The sequence below is a fragment of the Physella acuta genome, unplaced genomic scaffold, assembly GCF_028476545.2.
Source record: "Physella acuta isolate Inbredline_101_S28 unplaced genomic scaffold, ASM2847654v3 ptg000802l, whole genome shotgun sequence".
Classification (NCBI taxonomy): domain Eukaryota; kingdom Metazoa; phylum Mollusca; class Gastropoda; family Physidae; genus Physella; species Physella acuta.
In genome coordinates, this window is record NW_026732320.1 from 151,869 (window position 1) to 168,233 (window position 16,365).

At 34.3% G+C, this 16,365-nt stretch overlaps 2 protein-coding genes across 6 annotated transcripts in view; one reads left to right on the forward strand and one right to left on the reverse strand.

The window, feature by feature from the left end:
• LOC131951159 (zinc finger protein 728) overlaps positions 1 to 16,365 on the reverse strand; it is a 154,235-nt gene that overhangs the window by 100,901 nt on the left and 36,969 nt on the right. The window lies entirely within an intron of this gene.
• LOC131951164 (zinc finger protein OZF) overlaps positions 3,434 to 16,365 on the forward strand; it is a 40,752-nt gene continuing 27,820 nt past the window's right edge. Inside the window, exons 1-2 of one of the 4 annotated variants that reach the window (XM_059313488.1) lie at positions 3,434 to 3,541; positions 15,869 to 15,942. The gene's annotated coding sequence lies outside the window, so the exon portion shown is untranslated. The remainder of the gene's footprint in view (positions 3,542 to 15,868; positions 15,943 to 16,365) is intronic. The other 3 variants (XM_059313490.1, XM_059313489.1, XM_059313491.1) reach the window with 3 other exon arrangements.

The window sequence follows — 16,365 nt, forward strand, 5'->3', positions numbered from 1 at the left end:
CAGTCCATTATCAGTCAGAGTTACCCAAACAAAGTATTTATAACTTAATAAATGATTATGGCGATATGGCAATTTCAAATGCTTTTAAAGAGAATACATTAGTAAGAAGGAATGTGATCATCAAACAACTTGCTAACATCATTAGCACTTACAGAAACTAAAAGGATAACATCAAAAGAAAAAAGATTTTTGCCATTTAATACACCCACTTCAAATACTGGATCACAGTTGCAAATTGATATGGTCCAGGATAGTACTTTTAAACAGTATTTTTGGTTACCAAAAAGCACTATCAGATTACCTGAAGAAATTGATCAAACAAAGAAATCTATGTCAGTTAAGGATCTGAATAATAGCATAATACTTTCAGATGCCAATTCAAAACAAAAAAAAAATAGTTCCATTAAATCATGACAAGACATCCATTGAAAGAGAATTTGCAGTTAATGATAATGTGTATCTAAGAAATTATGGGAGAAGGGAAAAATGGATACCAGGTCAAATTGTTCAATGTACAGGACCTGTGTCTTATAAAGTAAAAACAAATGATGGACTTATTGTCCGTAGACATGCAGACCAGTTAAAAATAACTTGTGCAGATAATAAGTGTGAATCTATCAATCCCACCAAATCTGAACAGTTCACAACAACTCAGTTTGTTCCACAACCAAGTTCTATTGATATGAGTGAACCAAGTGGTCTAGAGTCAGAAAATGTAAATTCTGGAATTAATGATTTAGATCCTAGATTTCCTGAGATAGAGAATCCAGATGGTCAGAATATTGAGTCACCAAATCAAAAGCCACTGAGAAGGTCAAACAGGACAATCAAAGTCCTAGATAAGTTAGACCTATGATTTTAAGGGTCAAAAGGACTTTGACATCATTGTTTTGTATTTTAATTATGTTGTAACATATTGTGCATTGTTTGTAAGGATGTAATCTACCATAATGTTCATGTTACAATATAATTGGTGATTTTAGGATACTGTAAATTGTTCTATTGAGAGATGTGTTGTGTTTACTAAGGGTAAAGGGATGTAATATAGTGAGATTTGTGAAGCCAAGGGAACTCACTCTTCTTGTATTAGTATTATATTTATACTGTTATCTTGAGTGATGTCCCTTATATCTATATATATGGTTGTGTCTCGTGACTTCCGCCCTCTCTCTTACCATCATGTAGTTGAAGGCCAATAAACGTTTTATATACTATCACATGCTTCTATCGTCAATCTATTACAGTGATAGATCAGATACTTTTACTTGATTGCATTACATCTTGCCTGGATCACTGCATAAAAGAGAAATAAATATAACGGATTCTTGTATTCTTGTATCGCTATCCGATCAGTAAAATAGCAGACTGTCGCAGCGGGTGGATGGGAAGCGGCACTCTTTGCCAAAATTTTAAGAGAGAAGAAAATTAGTATATTGTACTGATTATTACTTTGTTCAACCTAACTGATAATTCAAAATTGCAATATTGGCCTACTATTATCGAAATTGTTCTAAAGACACGACCAAAAGTAGACCAAATAAGGCTTGCACCTTCTACAAAATACACTCTAAAGCAGTGGTTCTTTTTGGAGTACCAAACCCTACCAGTTTCATATGCGCAATCATCGAACACTTTATAATAGTTGTATCGTCCACGCCGACAAAATTCGATCGTGAGTCGTATGAGTCGGGTGTCTGTCTTGACCTCCGCGGAAGCCCTGAGACTGAATTACCGAACCTCTCGGGTTCGATGGAGCCCACTGTTCTAAGCTCTTTTCATTTTCTACTTTTTATTCGTTTCGGCATCTTAAGGGGAATTTAATTGGCGTCCAGTGAAGTTTTAGGGAACGACAATAAGCGTAATTGTTATTTTTTTTCCAGACTGTCGCACACACAAACACACACGCATATATATATATATATATATATATATATATATATATATATATATATATATATATATATATATATATATATATATATATATATATATATATATATATATATATATATATATATATATATATGGGGTGCGCCAAACTGAATGTTCGCCCCGGGCGCCGGGAGTGGTCGCTACGCCTCTGAATACACTCAGTATAGTGATAACACGATCACGATACGTTTAAGGGGCCATCCATTTATGACGTCCACATTTTTTTGGATTTTGGACCCCCCCCCCCCCCCCCCCCCAGTCCACAAAAATCCAAGTTTTTTCCTTATTAAAGTCCATATGCGTCCACAAAAGTCTGTTTTTTTCGGACCCCCCGCGTGTGGACGTCATAAATGGATGACCCCTAATGAACTTGGCAGATGCAAGTTTTCGGAGAAAATCGGACCTTTACTTTCAGCAAACAAATATTTAGCCCTGTTTATTGGAAGCTGTTTCTGAAGGATATAGACTAGCAATTAAAGAAGCTGGGGAAATGGCTACCATGGGGTTGGGGTGGGAAAGGGTGATTGTACTGTGGGAGGGGTAATAACAGGTGGGTAATGTCTACGACCCGTGGTATTATACACAGCATTATATTTATAAAAACTGTCTAGCTCCAGTAGCTGGCATAAAATTTATAAAATCTTGCATGTTCTCTGATTTTTAGATAATTCATTGTTGAATCGCAAGCACCGTGGCTACACCATTTTCCTTTAAAAAAAAAAAAAACAACTGTGTGCCCACTATCTTTTTTTTTTAACTTTGATTTCTCATTATTTAATTATCCGGGCCTATATAGCAGACGCTCCGGGTCAAAGGTCATGATCGTTTTATAAAATGTTCTATAACAATGTTCTAGTGTGAACGCTAAAGTATACATGTTCTGTGAACAAATTGTTTCAAGACAAATTTTATTTTGGCGGGCTTTGTGTTCCAGAAATGTATAGTATACAGTGTTTCTTCCAGACTTTTTTCTCCGGGGGGGCACTTGAAATCTTCGGGGGGGCGGTAAACTTTCTTCGGGGGGGGGGGGCGGACACTGTTAAAAGTATATATTTTCTATATAAATTATATAAATTTCATTTCGTTCGGGGGGGGGGGGGGCGGTAAAGAAACTCTGATAGTATACATTGTCGTAAGTGTAAACGCGGTATTAGAGAGACCTTCTTAGAATTACTTTTAAAAATGTTTACCACGAGCAAAATGGCGGGTTTTCATGTTATAAGGTGGCAAGGCTAAATATGCCAGAAAAGCATTTTAAAATTTGCTTTGGAGAATGATGGCTAAATTTTAAAGTCGATCTCATTAAAATTAATAGAACTTTTCAAATATCAGCCTGGAGGTTACAAAAATAACTTTGAGGTTGTAGAACTATTAGGGTTATCATTCTGTGAAAAAATAAATCAAATTTTGCTAACAACTTTTTTTTATAAAACATGGCTTTTGAATGACAACCAAATTTTTTTTTAACCACGTGACCGCTATTTGATGATCACTAGTGAGGAACTCTGGGTGCAAGGCCACTTAAAAAGTGTAACCGATTTGTGATTATCTTTAGATCTAGATTGAAACGTAAGAAGAGTTGTCATGGAGAGGTGTGTTGTGAATGGCAGTGAGTGACAATAAATAATAAATTAAGTAATTTAGTTTAAAACGAACTAAAAACTTCGGATGATTATAGATACCAGTGTCTGATAATGGAATCTTCTTTAAAAAAGGGGTGTTGGGTTGTTAGTAGTATAGTATTGTAATCCTAGATCTAGATCTAGTACCTAATTTTATGGTTAGGATCAGGGCTTCCGGCTTAGGGCTTGGCTTAGGGTCGGTAGAGGTAGTACTAGTAGTAGCATTGGATTAGAATTATTGAGTTTTATACCTTATAAACCTGTTAGTTACATAGTGTTAAAGGTAAACATGACATAGATACTTCATTTGTATTTCTAGCTTAATTAGAAGCTGAGAAATCATTTTTTTTTGTTTTTTAATAAGGCGAACAACACAAATATTGTAAAAGAGAGATAACACATAAAGCAAAAAAACAAAAACAGCAAAATGATCTTAAAAAAATTGTATTTGGAAATATTATATCACAATTTATCACAAATAAAAGTTACAATAATATCAGCCCTGAAATAACACAGAAAATTTAATTACAGCTATAATAATTTGGTATTATTTTGCGCATAGGCCTAATTAAAAAATTTAATATTAATACTAGGCCTAAATAATTTTCTTTCAAAATTTAAATTGTTAGGCCCGAGAGAGCACTATCTTTAAAAACTTAAAACTACATTTTGGCTATAATATTACAATACAAATATACAATTAAGTACCCTGAAATGCAAAGAATAATAGTTAACTAGGCTATACCTAATTAATGAATAGGCCTAGCTTTTTATTTAAAGACATTTTTTATTTAAAATGAGGGGAAAAATTGTTTCTTACTCACCTCATGTGTAGGTTCTAATTTACTTACAATACAGTCAATACTATTCTGTACATTATATTGAGCTGATTAAAACAATTCAATAGCTGGGTGTTTCAACAAATAATAATAAAATGAATAACTCACCACTAACTATTAATCAAAACTGAGGTCACTGTTTGCAAGATCCACAATTATTGATTGTACAGGAATCCCAGTCTTCTGATTCAAAAACCTTCTGAAGTAATTGCAGTCCTTACCAGCCCAGAGCTGTCCCTCTAGGACTTTCTGCTCTGCTTCTGACTTCCTTTCCAGCCACTGAAGGGTTGAGTTCAGCTTTGCCTTCATCCTGAAATCCAGAAAACCCAGTGGTGTTTAGAGCTCAGCGCATCAGTCCATATATCCCAGCATCCTCTCAGCATGGATCTTGTGGGCAGGAGCTGAGTCCATTTTAACATTTCCTCAGAAGGGTCAGAATAGCTACCAGTCAAGTAAGGGGATATCTGCCGTTCCTTAACATCCTGCGTAGACTGTAAGAGCACAGACAGGACATATCGCAGGAGCCTATTGTCCACCAACAGATACCGGTGAACCATATCAGCCACTATCTTCTGTCCAAAAACATCCTCATCGGTCCGCTAGCAGCTGCTGGGGTCGAGCTTCATCTACTTGATCATTTCTGGGGCTGTCTGGAACAGCACGCTCTGCAAAATTCACTAGATATGTTAAGAAATTTGTAACTTAATTCTGTAAAAGAAAAAAATTAATTTCAGTAAATTGCTGACTTCTTTTTGAACATTTTATAATTCTATTACAAGGGAAAAAGGTTCTTCTGTATAGTTATTCACTTTTCTGATTCAATCTTCAACTATTTATTAAAGTACTGGAGTTTTGAACTGAGTATATATTTTACTATATATTATCTATTACAGAAACAAGATGGCAGCTGAAAAAGCTGCCTTACTGAGTTAGGGAAAAAATTAATTTAAGTAAATTGCTGATGAGTTTTTTAACTTTTTATGATTCAGTTACAAGAATAAATGGTTCTTCTGTATTGTTATTCTCAATTCTGCTAAAAGTCTCAGCTATTTATTGCAGCACTAAGGTTTTAAGGATTGTAGGAAAAAAAGTCACAGGAAAAAAAAACACAGGAAAAAAAAACACAGAAAAAAAGTCACAGGAAAAAAAGTCACAAATATATATTTGCATGATATATTTGTTAATACTTTTATGTATTAAATATTTAGAGAGTGCAAATTAACTTAGGATTAATTAAATATAATGTAATGGGTGTAGGCTGTATACGCATAGGAATTTTTATAATTCATCTAAAAAAAATTATTATGAAGTATGTAGATTGTAATTATTTTAAACTTAAGATTAGTAGCATTTAATAGAATGCTCCAAAGTCCACGTTTTTCATCGTGTTTTTTTTTTAAATACCAATATTAAATTACCGTGAAATGGTAAGTTCATCTGACTTGCTGCCCTCAACTCATGGCAACAATAGTTATGTTTAGATCAACCACCTTTACTCCCCACATTTATCACGCTCATTACATAACAAAACTTAGGATCAAAACAGAAAGCCGACAAGGTTCAAAGGCTGTCATTGACGCATAATGTCAACAACACAAAATATGTTTGGACAATGCCTACTGAGGAGAGGCCGACCAGAGAATAGCCTACGGCAAAATGTGCCTAAATTTCTTTTATAATTAACTTTTCTACCGCGTATTTAACTAAATACGTAACAAAAGTTGAGATTGTTGTGTTAACTATCTTAGAGTATTTTTACTTACAATTGTTATAAATCATAATCTTTTAACGTCTATAAATAATTTATGCTATAAAAAAATACAACCCACAACAATAAACATAGAAAATTTTACAATTCTTAACAAATTAATAAAAATATTTCTAAAAAGATTTTTGTGACTTTATTTCTGTGACTTTTTTCCGATAAAATTTTTCCACTGTGACTTTTTTTCCTATTAAAAACTGTGACTTTTTTTCTGTGGTTTTTTTTCCTGTGACTTTTTTTCCGTTTACCGGTTTTAAGATGGGTACATTTTTTACTATATTTTCTCTATTGGGGAAACAAGATGGCAGCTGAAAAAAGCTGCCTTACTGAGTTAGCGAAAAAATTAATTTAAGTAAATTGCTGATGAGTTTTTTAACTTTTTATGATTCAGTTACAAGAATAAATGGTTCTTCTGTATTGTTATTCTCAATTCTGCTAAAAGTCTCAGCTATTTATTGCAACACTAAGGTTTTAAGATGAGTACATTTTTTACTATATATTATCTATTACGGAAACAAGATGGCAGCTGAAAAAAGCTTCCCTACTGAGTTAGGGAAAAAATTAATTTAAGTAAATTGCTGATGAGTTTTTTAACTTTTTATGGTTTAGTTACAAGAGTAAATGGTTCTTCTGTAAAGTTATTCTCATTTCTGCTAAAAGAATAATGTTATAATTATAAATGTAATAGGTTCAAGCTCACCTAATTTTTCACTTGAAGTTTTCTTGGTAAAAAAAACATCGGAAAAATGAAAATTTTACTTCATTACAGAGCTGATCCTCTCCTGTTCAAAAAACGTGGTAGAAATGACAGGAAACAGTAGAGTACTTTTTTATTTCCAAAAAAACAGAGAGTACCCCAAATATTTTTTTTAAAAACACAAAATTTTTTCATGGTGAGATTTTGGGGGTAGGTTGTCTGCCCCTGTCAGAAAAAGCTACATACTACGGCGGCTTAGGCCTTAGGGCCATTAGGCCCTAATGCCCTAAGGCTAATGGCAAATGGACACCAGCGAGTTGACAAGATTCCTTCCGTAATGTTGTTGACATGGAATAAAAATGTGCTTTCTTAGTTTTAGGATCGTAAAAATAATAAAAGATAAAATTTTACGAGAAAAGTCTCAAAGGTATTTGAGAGGTGCATAAATTAATTTAAAAATCAGGCACGGCGTAGTTACAATTAATATGGTTATAAAATCCTGTCTGTATGGTTTTTTTCAGACTTTACTACAGATTGGGTGTAGGCGTATTTGATGTTTTTAAAATTTTCAGTAACTAAATAAAAATTTAAAAAAAGCAAAAACAATTTGGTTTTCACGTGTAATGGCGACATAAACAATGGCCGCCATAAATTTTATTGTACACATTGTAAGCTAAAAATAGAAAAAATAGGGTCATGGTGTTTAAATTTGCATAGTTATTTAAAAACTTGATCTGCAAAGTTTTGTAAACAAAATAACTATAAAGTGGGGCTGTCAGAAATCGATCAGGGAGTTCCTTTACAGCCAATCAATGTTTGTCTTACGAAAGTGAAACATCGGGTTATAACTTAGGCTTGATGAAAATAAATAGAAATGTAGCCTTTAACTCAACAAATTATTTTCAAGTTCTCTGGATCTGCAACTTGTATAGCATTGATTCTAAAAATATTACATTTCTGAATTAATTTTAGGCTTAAGTTTTTAATAAAATTTTATCTTTTATTAGTTTTATGGTCCTAAATCTAAAAAAGCACATTTTTATTCCATGTCAACAACATTACGGAAGGAATCTCGTCAACTCGCTGGTGTCCATTGAGAAATTTAATATTTTTAGAATCAATGCTATACAAGTTGCAGATCCAGAGAACTTGAAAATAATTTGTCGAGTTTAAGGCTACATTTCTGTTTATTTTCATCAAGCCTAAGTTATAACCAGATGTTTCACTTTCAAAAGGCAAACATTGATTGGCTGTAAAGGAACTCCCTGATCGATTTCTGACAGCCCCACTTTATAGTTATTTTGTTTACAAAACTTTGCAGATCAAGTTTTTAAATAACTATGCAAATTTAAACACCATGACCTATTTTTTCTATTTTTAGCTTACAATGTGTACAATAAAATTTATGGCGGCCATTGTTTATGTCGCCATTACACGTGAAAACCAAATTGTTTTTGCTTTTTTTTATTTTTATTTAGTTACCGAAAATATTAAAAACATCAAATACATCCAATCTTTAGTAAAGTCAGAAAAAACCAGACAGGCAGGATTTTATAACCATATTAATTGTAACTACGCCGTGCAAGGTTTTAAAATTAATTTATGGACCTCTCAAATACCTTTGAGACTTTTCTCGCTGGTGTCAATTACTAACTAAATTATGGTAGGTTGTAGTTGTAGGTGTAGCATTCAAAATTAATTTTTGAGTATTTAATCTTAAAATGATATGAGTTAGTTAGAGGAAGGATTAAGAATTCCATTGGTACCAAATTTATATTTCTAGCTTCAACAAGAGAGGAGAAATATTTTTTTTTCTGTTTAAAATGTATGGTCTTATATAATCTCTGTAAAAAATGAAACTAGTGGGAAACAAAAATGAAAATTTTATAAAATATGTTTGCAAAATGTTTTTTGAATTCTAATGATATATTATGAATCAGGGGTGTTTCCTTTATGTAAATTTGCATTAATAATTGTGCAGGCTTGTTTCTGTTTGATGTTATGCTTTATTTTTAAAAATGTACATTTTTCCTATGACTAATTATATAGGAAAAAACAACATGGCTGATAAAGGTCCAAATCTTAAAAAAATCATAAAAAATGTATTTGTAAAATTCTATCACAATTTCTTTATTAAATAAGAATCACACGTGGTTTATTTAACTGATTTTGCATAGTTTTGTGTGCAGGCAAGTGTTTATATATTAAAATAAAGTTGATTTAGAGCATATATTGTTTTCAGATCAATTTATTTATAGGCAAAAATTAAAGAAAATGAAAAGTAATTGCATTAGGCTATAGCTGAACCTCAGTAGATTTTGAAAATGTAGTTGCTTTGTGTATTGGAAATTAATATGATATTAATTTAAAATTAATAAGAGACAGTGGTAAAAACAAAATTTGAAAAATCAGTCAAAAGCTCTGGGCAGGTTTTTGTATGAAAATTATCTCCCTTTGTTCTAATGCTACATACTAAGTAGGGTTAGGCGTATCATGTATGGTAGGACCAGGGTTGAGGTTAGGGTTAGGGACAGGGTTAGCATTTACATTAGTCAGCCATGTGTGTATTTAGTATTTAGTTAACTAGTCTACCAGTAACCTAACACCCCTTTTTAAAAGAAGATTCCATTATCGGACATCGGTGTAAACATTCTCCCGGGTAAATATTAGTAAATAATACCTAATTAAAATTTTAAATAGGCCCTAGATCTAAAGATTAGAGAGGTCGGCGTGGTCGAGTCGGTAAAGCTCATGGTTGCTAAACTGAAAAGTCTCGAGTTCGAACCCTCTGGCAGATGAGGCTCGTTAGCTGGGGACAGCCACTCTTCTAGGAGAGACAACTCCAAAATTAAACAACTACTGCCTTGTAGTTTGTTCTTGGTTGGACAAAGGCTATGGAAGCAAATCCAAAAAGAAAAGCAGGCTGAAATCGGAGTCAATGGCCTCAATGGCGCATAACTAGTTTACACGTAACGCTTAATTGTGTTGGAGGCGTGGTCGAGTCGGCAAAAAGCTCATGGTTGATAAATTCGAACAAAGTCTCGAGTTCAAACCCACTGGCAGATAAATCTCGATCCCCTTCAACACTAATAATTAAGAACGAAGAAGAAGAAGAAATAACTAAATATTAAATATTGCTCTCCAGCCTAAACTAATTCCATTTAAATTTTAAACTTTTTTTTAGTAGTAATGGTAGGCTATAGATAGCCTAACCAATGAGTAATATAAAAATCAAATAGAAATAGGCCTAATAGTTAAAATATAGTGCTATAGTATAGAGGCAATGGAAATTAAAAAACAAAAAACTAAGTCAAAGATAAAATAGGAACATTTAACACTTTAACAATAATTTGATCTAAAGCAACAGAGATACATTTTTTTAAAAGTCAAAAAGAACATGTCGGTATTTTTCTTGCGCTGACCAGAAAACGCGAGCGGGCGAACAATAGAGCGATGTTTTTATAATTGTCGTGTTTAAAACCCTAAATCTAGAAAAAAAAATCTATTTAAATTTAAAAAAAAAAAAATTAAAAAAAGACACCTATGCAAACAATTCAATGGAACGTTAAACTTAGATAAATACACTTTACTTCACGCAAAAACAAGAGCTTTGATAGGTTCCGATCCCGTAACTGATCAAGAAACTTGAGGTACAGCGTTCTCCACTCGACCGTGACATCTAACGATAATTTCACAAAATTTAATGATTTTGTATACAGAGCTAAATATAGGGTATTTAGAAATAGCAACACAAGAACTAACGCTAGCTAATCCGCATAACTAATTACAATAAAAAACAACAAAATGCGAGCAAATCCACAAGAAAAATCAATTAGACTTGTAATAGATTGAAATAATTGTGAGGTCAAGGGAACTCACTCTTCTGTATTAGTTATATTTATAATATTGTTATCTTGAGTGATGTCCCTTGTGTACTTCCTTCCGACCTCTCTGTGTGTTACCATCGTGGTAGTTAGACCAGATTAAACGTGTTATAAACAACCACAGGCTTCTGTCGTCAATCTATTATAACTGGCGACGAAGGATAAACATCTACTAGAAAGAGCACCTACTTACGCAAAAAAGAGGTTTGCTAGAGCTTATTAGCTAATTATTTCTAGAATTATGGCGCTGTATGGCCAAATAAAAGAATTTGATGCGAATGATGAAATCATTCAAGATTACCTAGAGAGGTTAAGCTTTTACCTAGAAGCAAACAACGTGACGATAGAAGCCAAAAAGAGAGCTGTTTTGTTAACAGTCATAGGGCCTCAACAATTTAGGCTACTAAAAGACTTATGCGCACCAGCTAGTCTAAATACCAAGAGCTTTAACGAGCTGAGCAAATTGCTAACAGACCACCATGCGCCTACCCCATCAAAGTTTTTATGTAGAGCTAGATTTGACAGTAGGACTCGTCAACCAAACGAGTCAATAACAGAATATGTTGCTGCTTTACGTCATTTAAGTAGATTTTGTGAATTCGGCGATACGCTGTCTGACAGACTATGTGAAAAGTTTGTGACAGGTGTAAACAGCCCTGATATTCAAAGAAGGTTGCTGCTCGAGTCAGATCTAAAATTGGAAAAAGCAATACAACTCGCAACTTCAATCCAGCAGTCATCAGATGCGGTGAGATCTTTAGCACCTTCAGAGATCCATGCAGTAAACAGCAGGTTAGTCAATAAACACCAACCCCAACAGAGCATTCCAACTTATGCTAAACACCCTGCTCGTTCAAATCCTAGATCTAAATCTAGTAATAATTATCAAAAATGTCATCGATGCAAAGGTCCCCATGCATCTCATCGGTGCAAGTTCAAGTTAGCAACTTGTTATAAGTGCGGTAAGCAAGGTCACATTGCCAAGGCCTGCTTCGCAAAGTCTTCGTCTGTTGCTAAATCTAGCCAGTCAAGACAGTACCGCAACCAAAAGCAGCACTATGTTAACTCTCACCAAGACTACCTAACCCAACCAATGAACCACTCTACCAGTGAAAATGCTCAAACGGATTTGCAGCCGGATTTCAACCTGTTCTCTGTGAAATCAATAAGTCATGCTCCCATCAATGTACAAGTTAATATCAACGGTAAGAGCATCAGCTTCCAACTTGACACTGGAGCATCTCTAACAGTCATAACAAAGAAAGAGTTTGACGCTGTCACAGGAGGATCAGTGTCTCTACAGCCGTGTCACAAGTGTCTAACAACATACACTGGTGACAATGTTCCGGTAATAGGAGAGTGTATGGTTCATGTAAGTTATAATGGTCAAAGTGTTAAACTTCCTCTTCTTGTGGTTGAAGGAAATGGACCGCCATTACTAGGTAGGAACTGGTTAAGTGATCTTAAGTTAAATTGGGAGAGTATTTGTTCATTGAAGAATGTAAAAGAATCTAGTCTTACTTCACTAGATAAAGTAATATCTGAAAATAAATGTGTTTTTGGTAACTCTGGATTACTAAATGATAGAACAGTGAAGTTAAGCATTAAAGATACAAATCCAAGATACTGCAAAGCTAGAGTTCCACCTTATGCAATGAGGAATAAAATTGAAAATGAGCTAAGTAGATTGGAATCTAATGGCATCATAAAGAAGGTAGACTATTCCGATTGGGCGACACCCATTGTGCCAGTGTTAAAGAAGGATGGTTCTATAAGAATTTGTGGAGATTATAAAACCACACTGAATAAGCAAATAGAGCTAAATAGGTACCCTATTCCTAACATTGAGGAAATTTCTTTGAATTTGGCAGGAGGAGACAAATTCACTGAATTAGACTTTAGTCATGCTTACACTCAACTAGAACTGCATCCAGATTCAAAAGTCTATACGACAATAAACACACATAAAGGACTCTACCAATATGAAAGACTATGTTTTGGCGTATCATCCAGCCCTGGAATTTTCCAAGCTGTCATGGACAGTATTTTTAAGGACATTCCAAATGTTTGTGTGTACTTTGACAATGTGTACATAACTGGTAAGAATGACACTGAACATCTTAAAACACTTAATAAAGTATTGAAAATTGTTGGTGAAAAAGGTTTAAAGATAAACAAAGATAAATGTCAATTCATGCTGACAGAAATTAGTTTTCTTGGTTATATATTAAGCAAGCAAGGCATCAGACCTCAACCTGAGAAAACAAAAGCCATTAAAGAAGCACCCAAACCTGAAAATACCCAACAACTAAGAGCTTTTTTGGGCTTGATAAATTACTATGCAAAGTTCATAGGAAATCTGTCTGGTAAACTATCACCACTGTACAAGCTGCTACAGAAAAATGCAACTTGGCACTGGGGTAAACAACAAGAAGCTGCTTTTAATACAGCAAAAGAGGCTTTGTCTGCTGACACCTTACTAACTCACTATGACCCAGGGAAAAGACTTATATTGACATGTGATGCTTCACCAGATGGTGTAGGAGCAGTCTTGTCCCACATGGATGAGAAGGGTGACAGACCCATTGCTTTTGCCAGTAGATCTTTGAACCAGGCTGAGAAAAATTATTCTCAGTTAGATAGGGAAGGCTTAGGCATCATTTTTGGTGTTAAGAAATTTCATAAGTTTCTGTTTGGTAGGAAGTTCACCATCTTTACAGATCATAAACCATTGCTAGGTTTATTTGGAGAAAACAAAACCCTACCTGAGCATGCCTTACCAAGAATTCAAAGATGGGCTATCACACTAACTGCATACAATTATGAATTGAAATACAAACCTGGATCTGAGAATAGTGCAGATAGTCTTAGTAGATTACCTTTAAAAAACCAAAGCCTGAGCTATGTACCAGAAGATGTATTTGTTCTCTTCACTATCATGGATAACTCCAATATAAATGTGAATGATATTAAAAGAGAAACACAAAAAGATGAGTGCTTAATAAAAATATATGAGTACAGTAAGAATGGTTGGCCTGAAGAGTCTGTGAATGATGACTTAAAGCCATATTAAATAAGAAATAAAAACCTTTGTGAAGATAATATAAAAGATGGAGAAGATGCAGTCCATTATCAGTCAGAGTTGCCTAAACAAAGTATTTGTAATTTAATAAATGATTATGGTGATATGGCAATTTCAAATGTTTTAAAGAGAATACATTAGTAAGAAGGAATGTGATCATCAAACAACTTTGCTAACATCATTAGCACTTACAGAAACTAAAAGGGTAACATCAAAAGAAAAGAGCAAAGATTTTTGCCATTGAATACACCCACTTCAAATACTGGATCACAGTTGCAAAGTGATATTATCCAGGATATTACTTTTAAACAGTATGTTTGGTTACGAAAAAGCACTACCAGATTACCAGATCAAATTGTTTCAGATAATGGGCCTAGTTTCACAGCTCATGAGTTTAAACTGTTTTGTGTGGCAAATGGTATTGAGCATATAACCACATCCCCCTATCATCCTGCTGGGAATGGTTTAGCTGAAAGAGCGGTAGGCATATTCAAAACCGCTATGGTAAAAATGAATACCGGTAACAAGTTTTCTCTTAGAGAAAGAGTAAACAGGTTCTTAACCAAATACCGCACAACTCCTCATATAACAACAGGTGTTGCACCATGTGAATTGCTATGTGGTAGGAAAATTAAAACTCATCTTGACCTACTACATCCAACTGTTCAAAGGTCTGTTTCCCAACATCAACATACACAAAAAGTAAATCATGACAAATCATCCATTGAAGAGAATTTGGTGTTAATAAGAATGTGTATCTAAGAAGTTATGGGAGAAAGGAAAAATGGATACCAGGTCAAATTGTTCAATGTACAGGACCTGTGTCTTATAAAGTAAAAACAAATGATGGACTTATTGTCCGTAGACATGCAGACCAGTTAAAAATAACTTGTGCAGATAATAAGTGTGAATCTGTCAATCCCACCAAGTCTGATCAGTTCACACCAACTCAGTTGTTCCACAACCAAGTTCTGTTGATATGAGTGAACCAAGTTGTCTGGAGTCAGAAAATGTAAATTCTGGAGTTAATGATTTAAATCCTAGACCTCCTGAGATAGAGAATCCAGATGGTCAGAATCTTGAGTCACCAAATCAGAAGCCACTGAGAAGGTCAAGCAGGACAATCAAAGTCCCAAATAAGTTAGACCTATGATTCTAAAGGTCAAAAGGACTTTGACATCATTGTTTTGTATTTTGATTATGTTGTGGCATATTGTGCATTGTTTGTAAGGATGTAATCTACCATAATGTTCATGTTACAATATAATTGGTGATTTTAGGATACTATCAATTGTTCTATTGAGAGATGTGTTATTGTGTTCTAAGGGTAAAGGGATGTAATAGATTGAAATAATTGTGAGGTCAAGGGAACTCACTCTTCTGTATTAGTTATATTTATAATATTGTTATCTTGAGTGATGTCCCTTGTGTACTTCCTTCCGACCTCTCTGTGTGTTACCATCGTGGTAGTTAGACCAGATTAAACGTGTTATAAACAACCACAGGCTTCTGTCGTCAATCTATTATAAGACTAAACATAAAAGGTATAATTTTAATACAGGTTGTACAAGTGCTTAACGAACTTAATGCCGGGTCCCAATAGTGGCCGAGGCTATTAGGACCCGGGTCCGAATAGCCAATTCCTTTAATTTTACTTACAGATAACAAACTAAGCAACAGCAATGTTTTTTATAGGTTCAGATTAGCAAATAAGGCAGCTGTCTATCCTTCCGTTGCCACACATCTCGTCTAGTTTCTGTTACACCATTTATTGATTAGCAATCCTTGGCTACTTATTAAAAGTAGCCTACAACTAATGCTACTAATATTTAGATACTTCAACATAATCCTAATCATATCATATTACAGTATGAGTATAATACCCAGGTATTATTGATGCAAAATTTCAGTCCCACCCCCTTAGTTAGACTTCATTATATGTGATTTTCTTTTTCTTCTAGCATGTATTAACTTGTAAGTTTCTATTTCCATATCCTTAGTCATCTATGTGCTAAGTTTTATCTTTATATCATCAATAACAACATAGATATGCAGTATGAAAAGTGACTTGTGGCAATCATTGTAGAACTGCACCACACACCTTAATTGGGCTTAATTAAGGTAATTATAAATTCTTTTCCTTTTAATTGATCTTTATTTCACTTGCATATTCCTATTGTCTACACTCTCTAGCATCAATGTTCACATTTTTAACATTATTTGTTTAATAAATTCGTTATACAAACCCAAATGTGATGACGCAAGATTACGTCAGACATGTTTAGCAGATATAGGTTAGCAGAAACAGACTATAGGCCTAGCGGGTTGGGTAGAGAGGCCAATGGGCGCACAGGGCTGACCGGTCACGTGGGACGGTCAGCTGACCACTGAGGCGTGGGGCAGTAGAGCGATAGGCCAGAAGTTGTGAGGTAGCGGTCAGAGACGGCCGAGAATGTAGATAGTTAGGAGATCATGATTAGCTAGCGAAGGTAGAAGGTGTTAGGTTGTAGAATGTAGAGAACAGTTAGTGTTAGGATTGGTCAT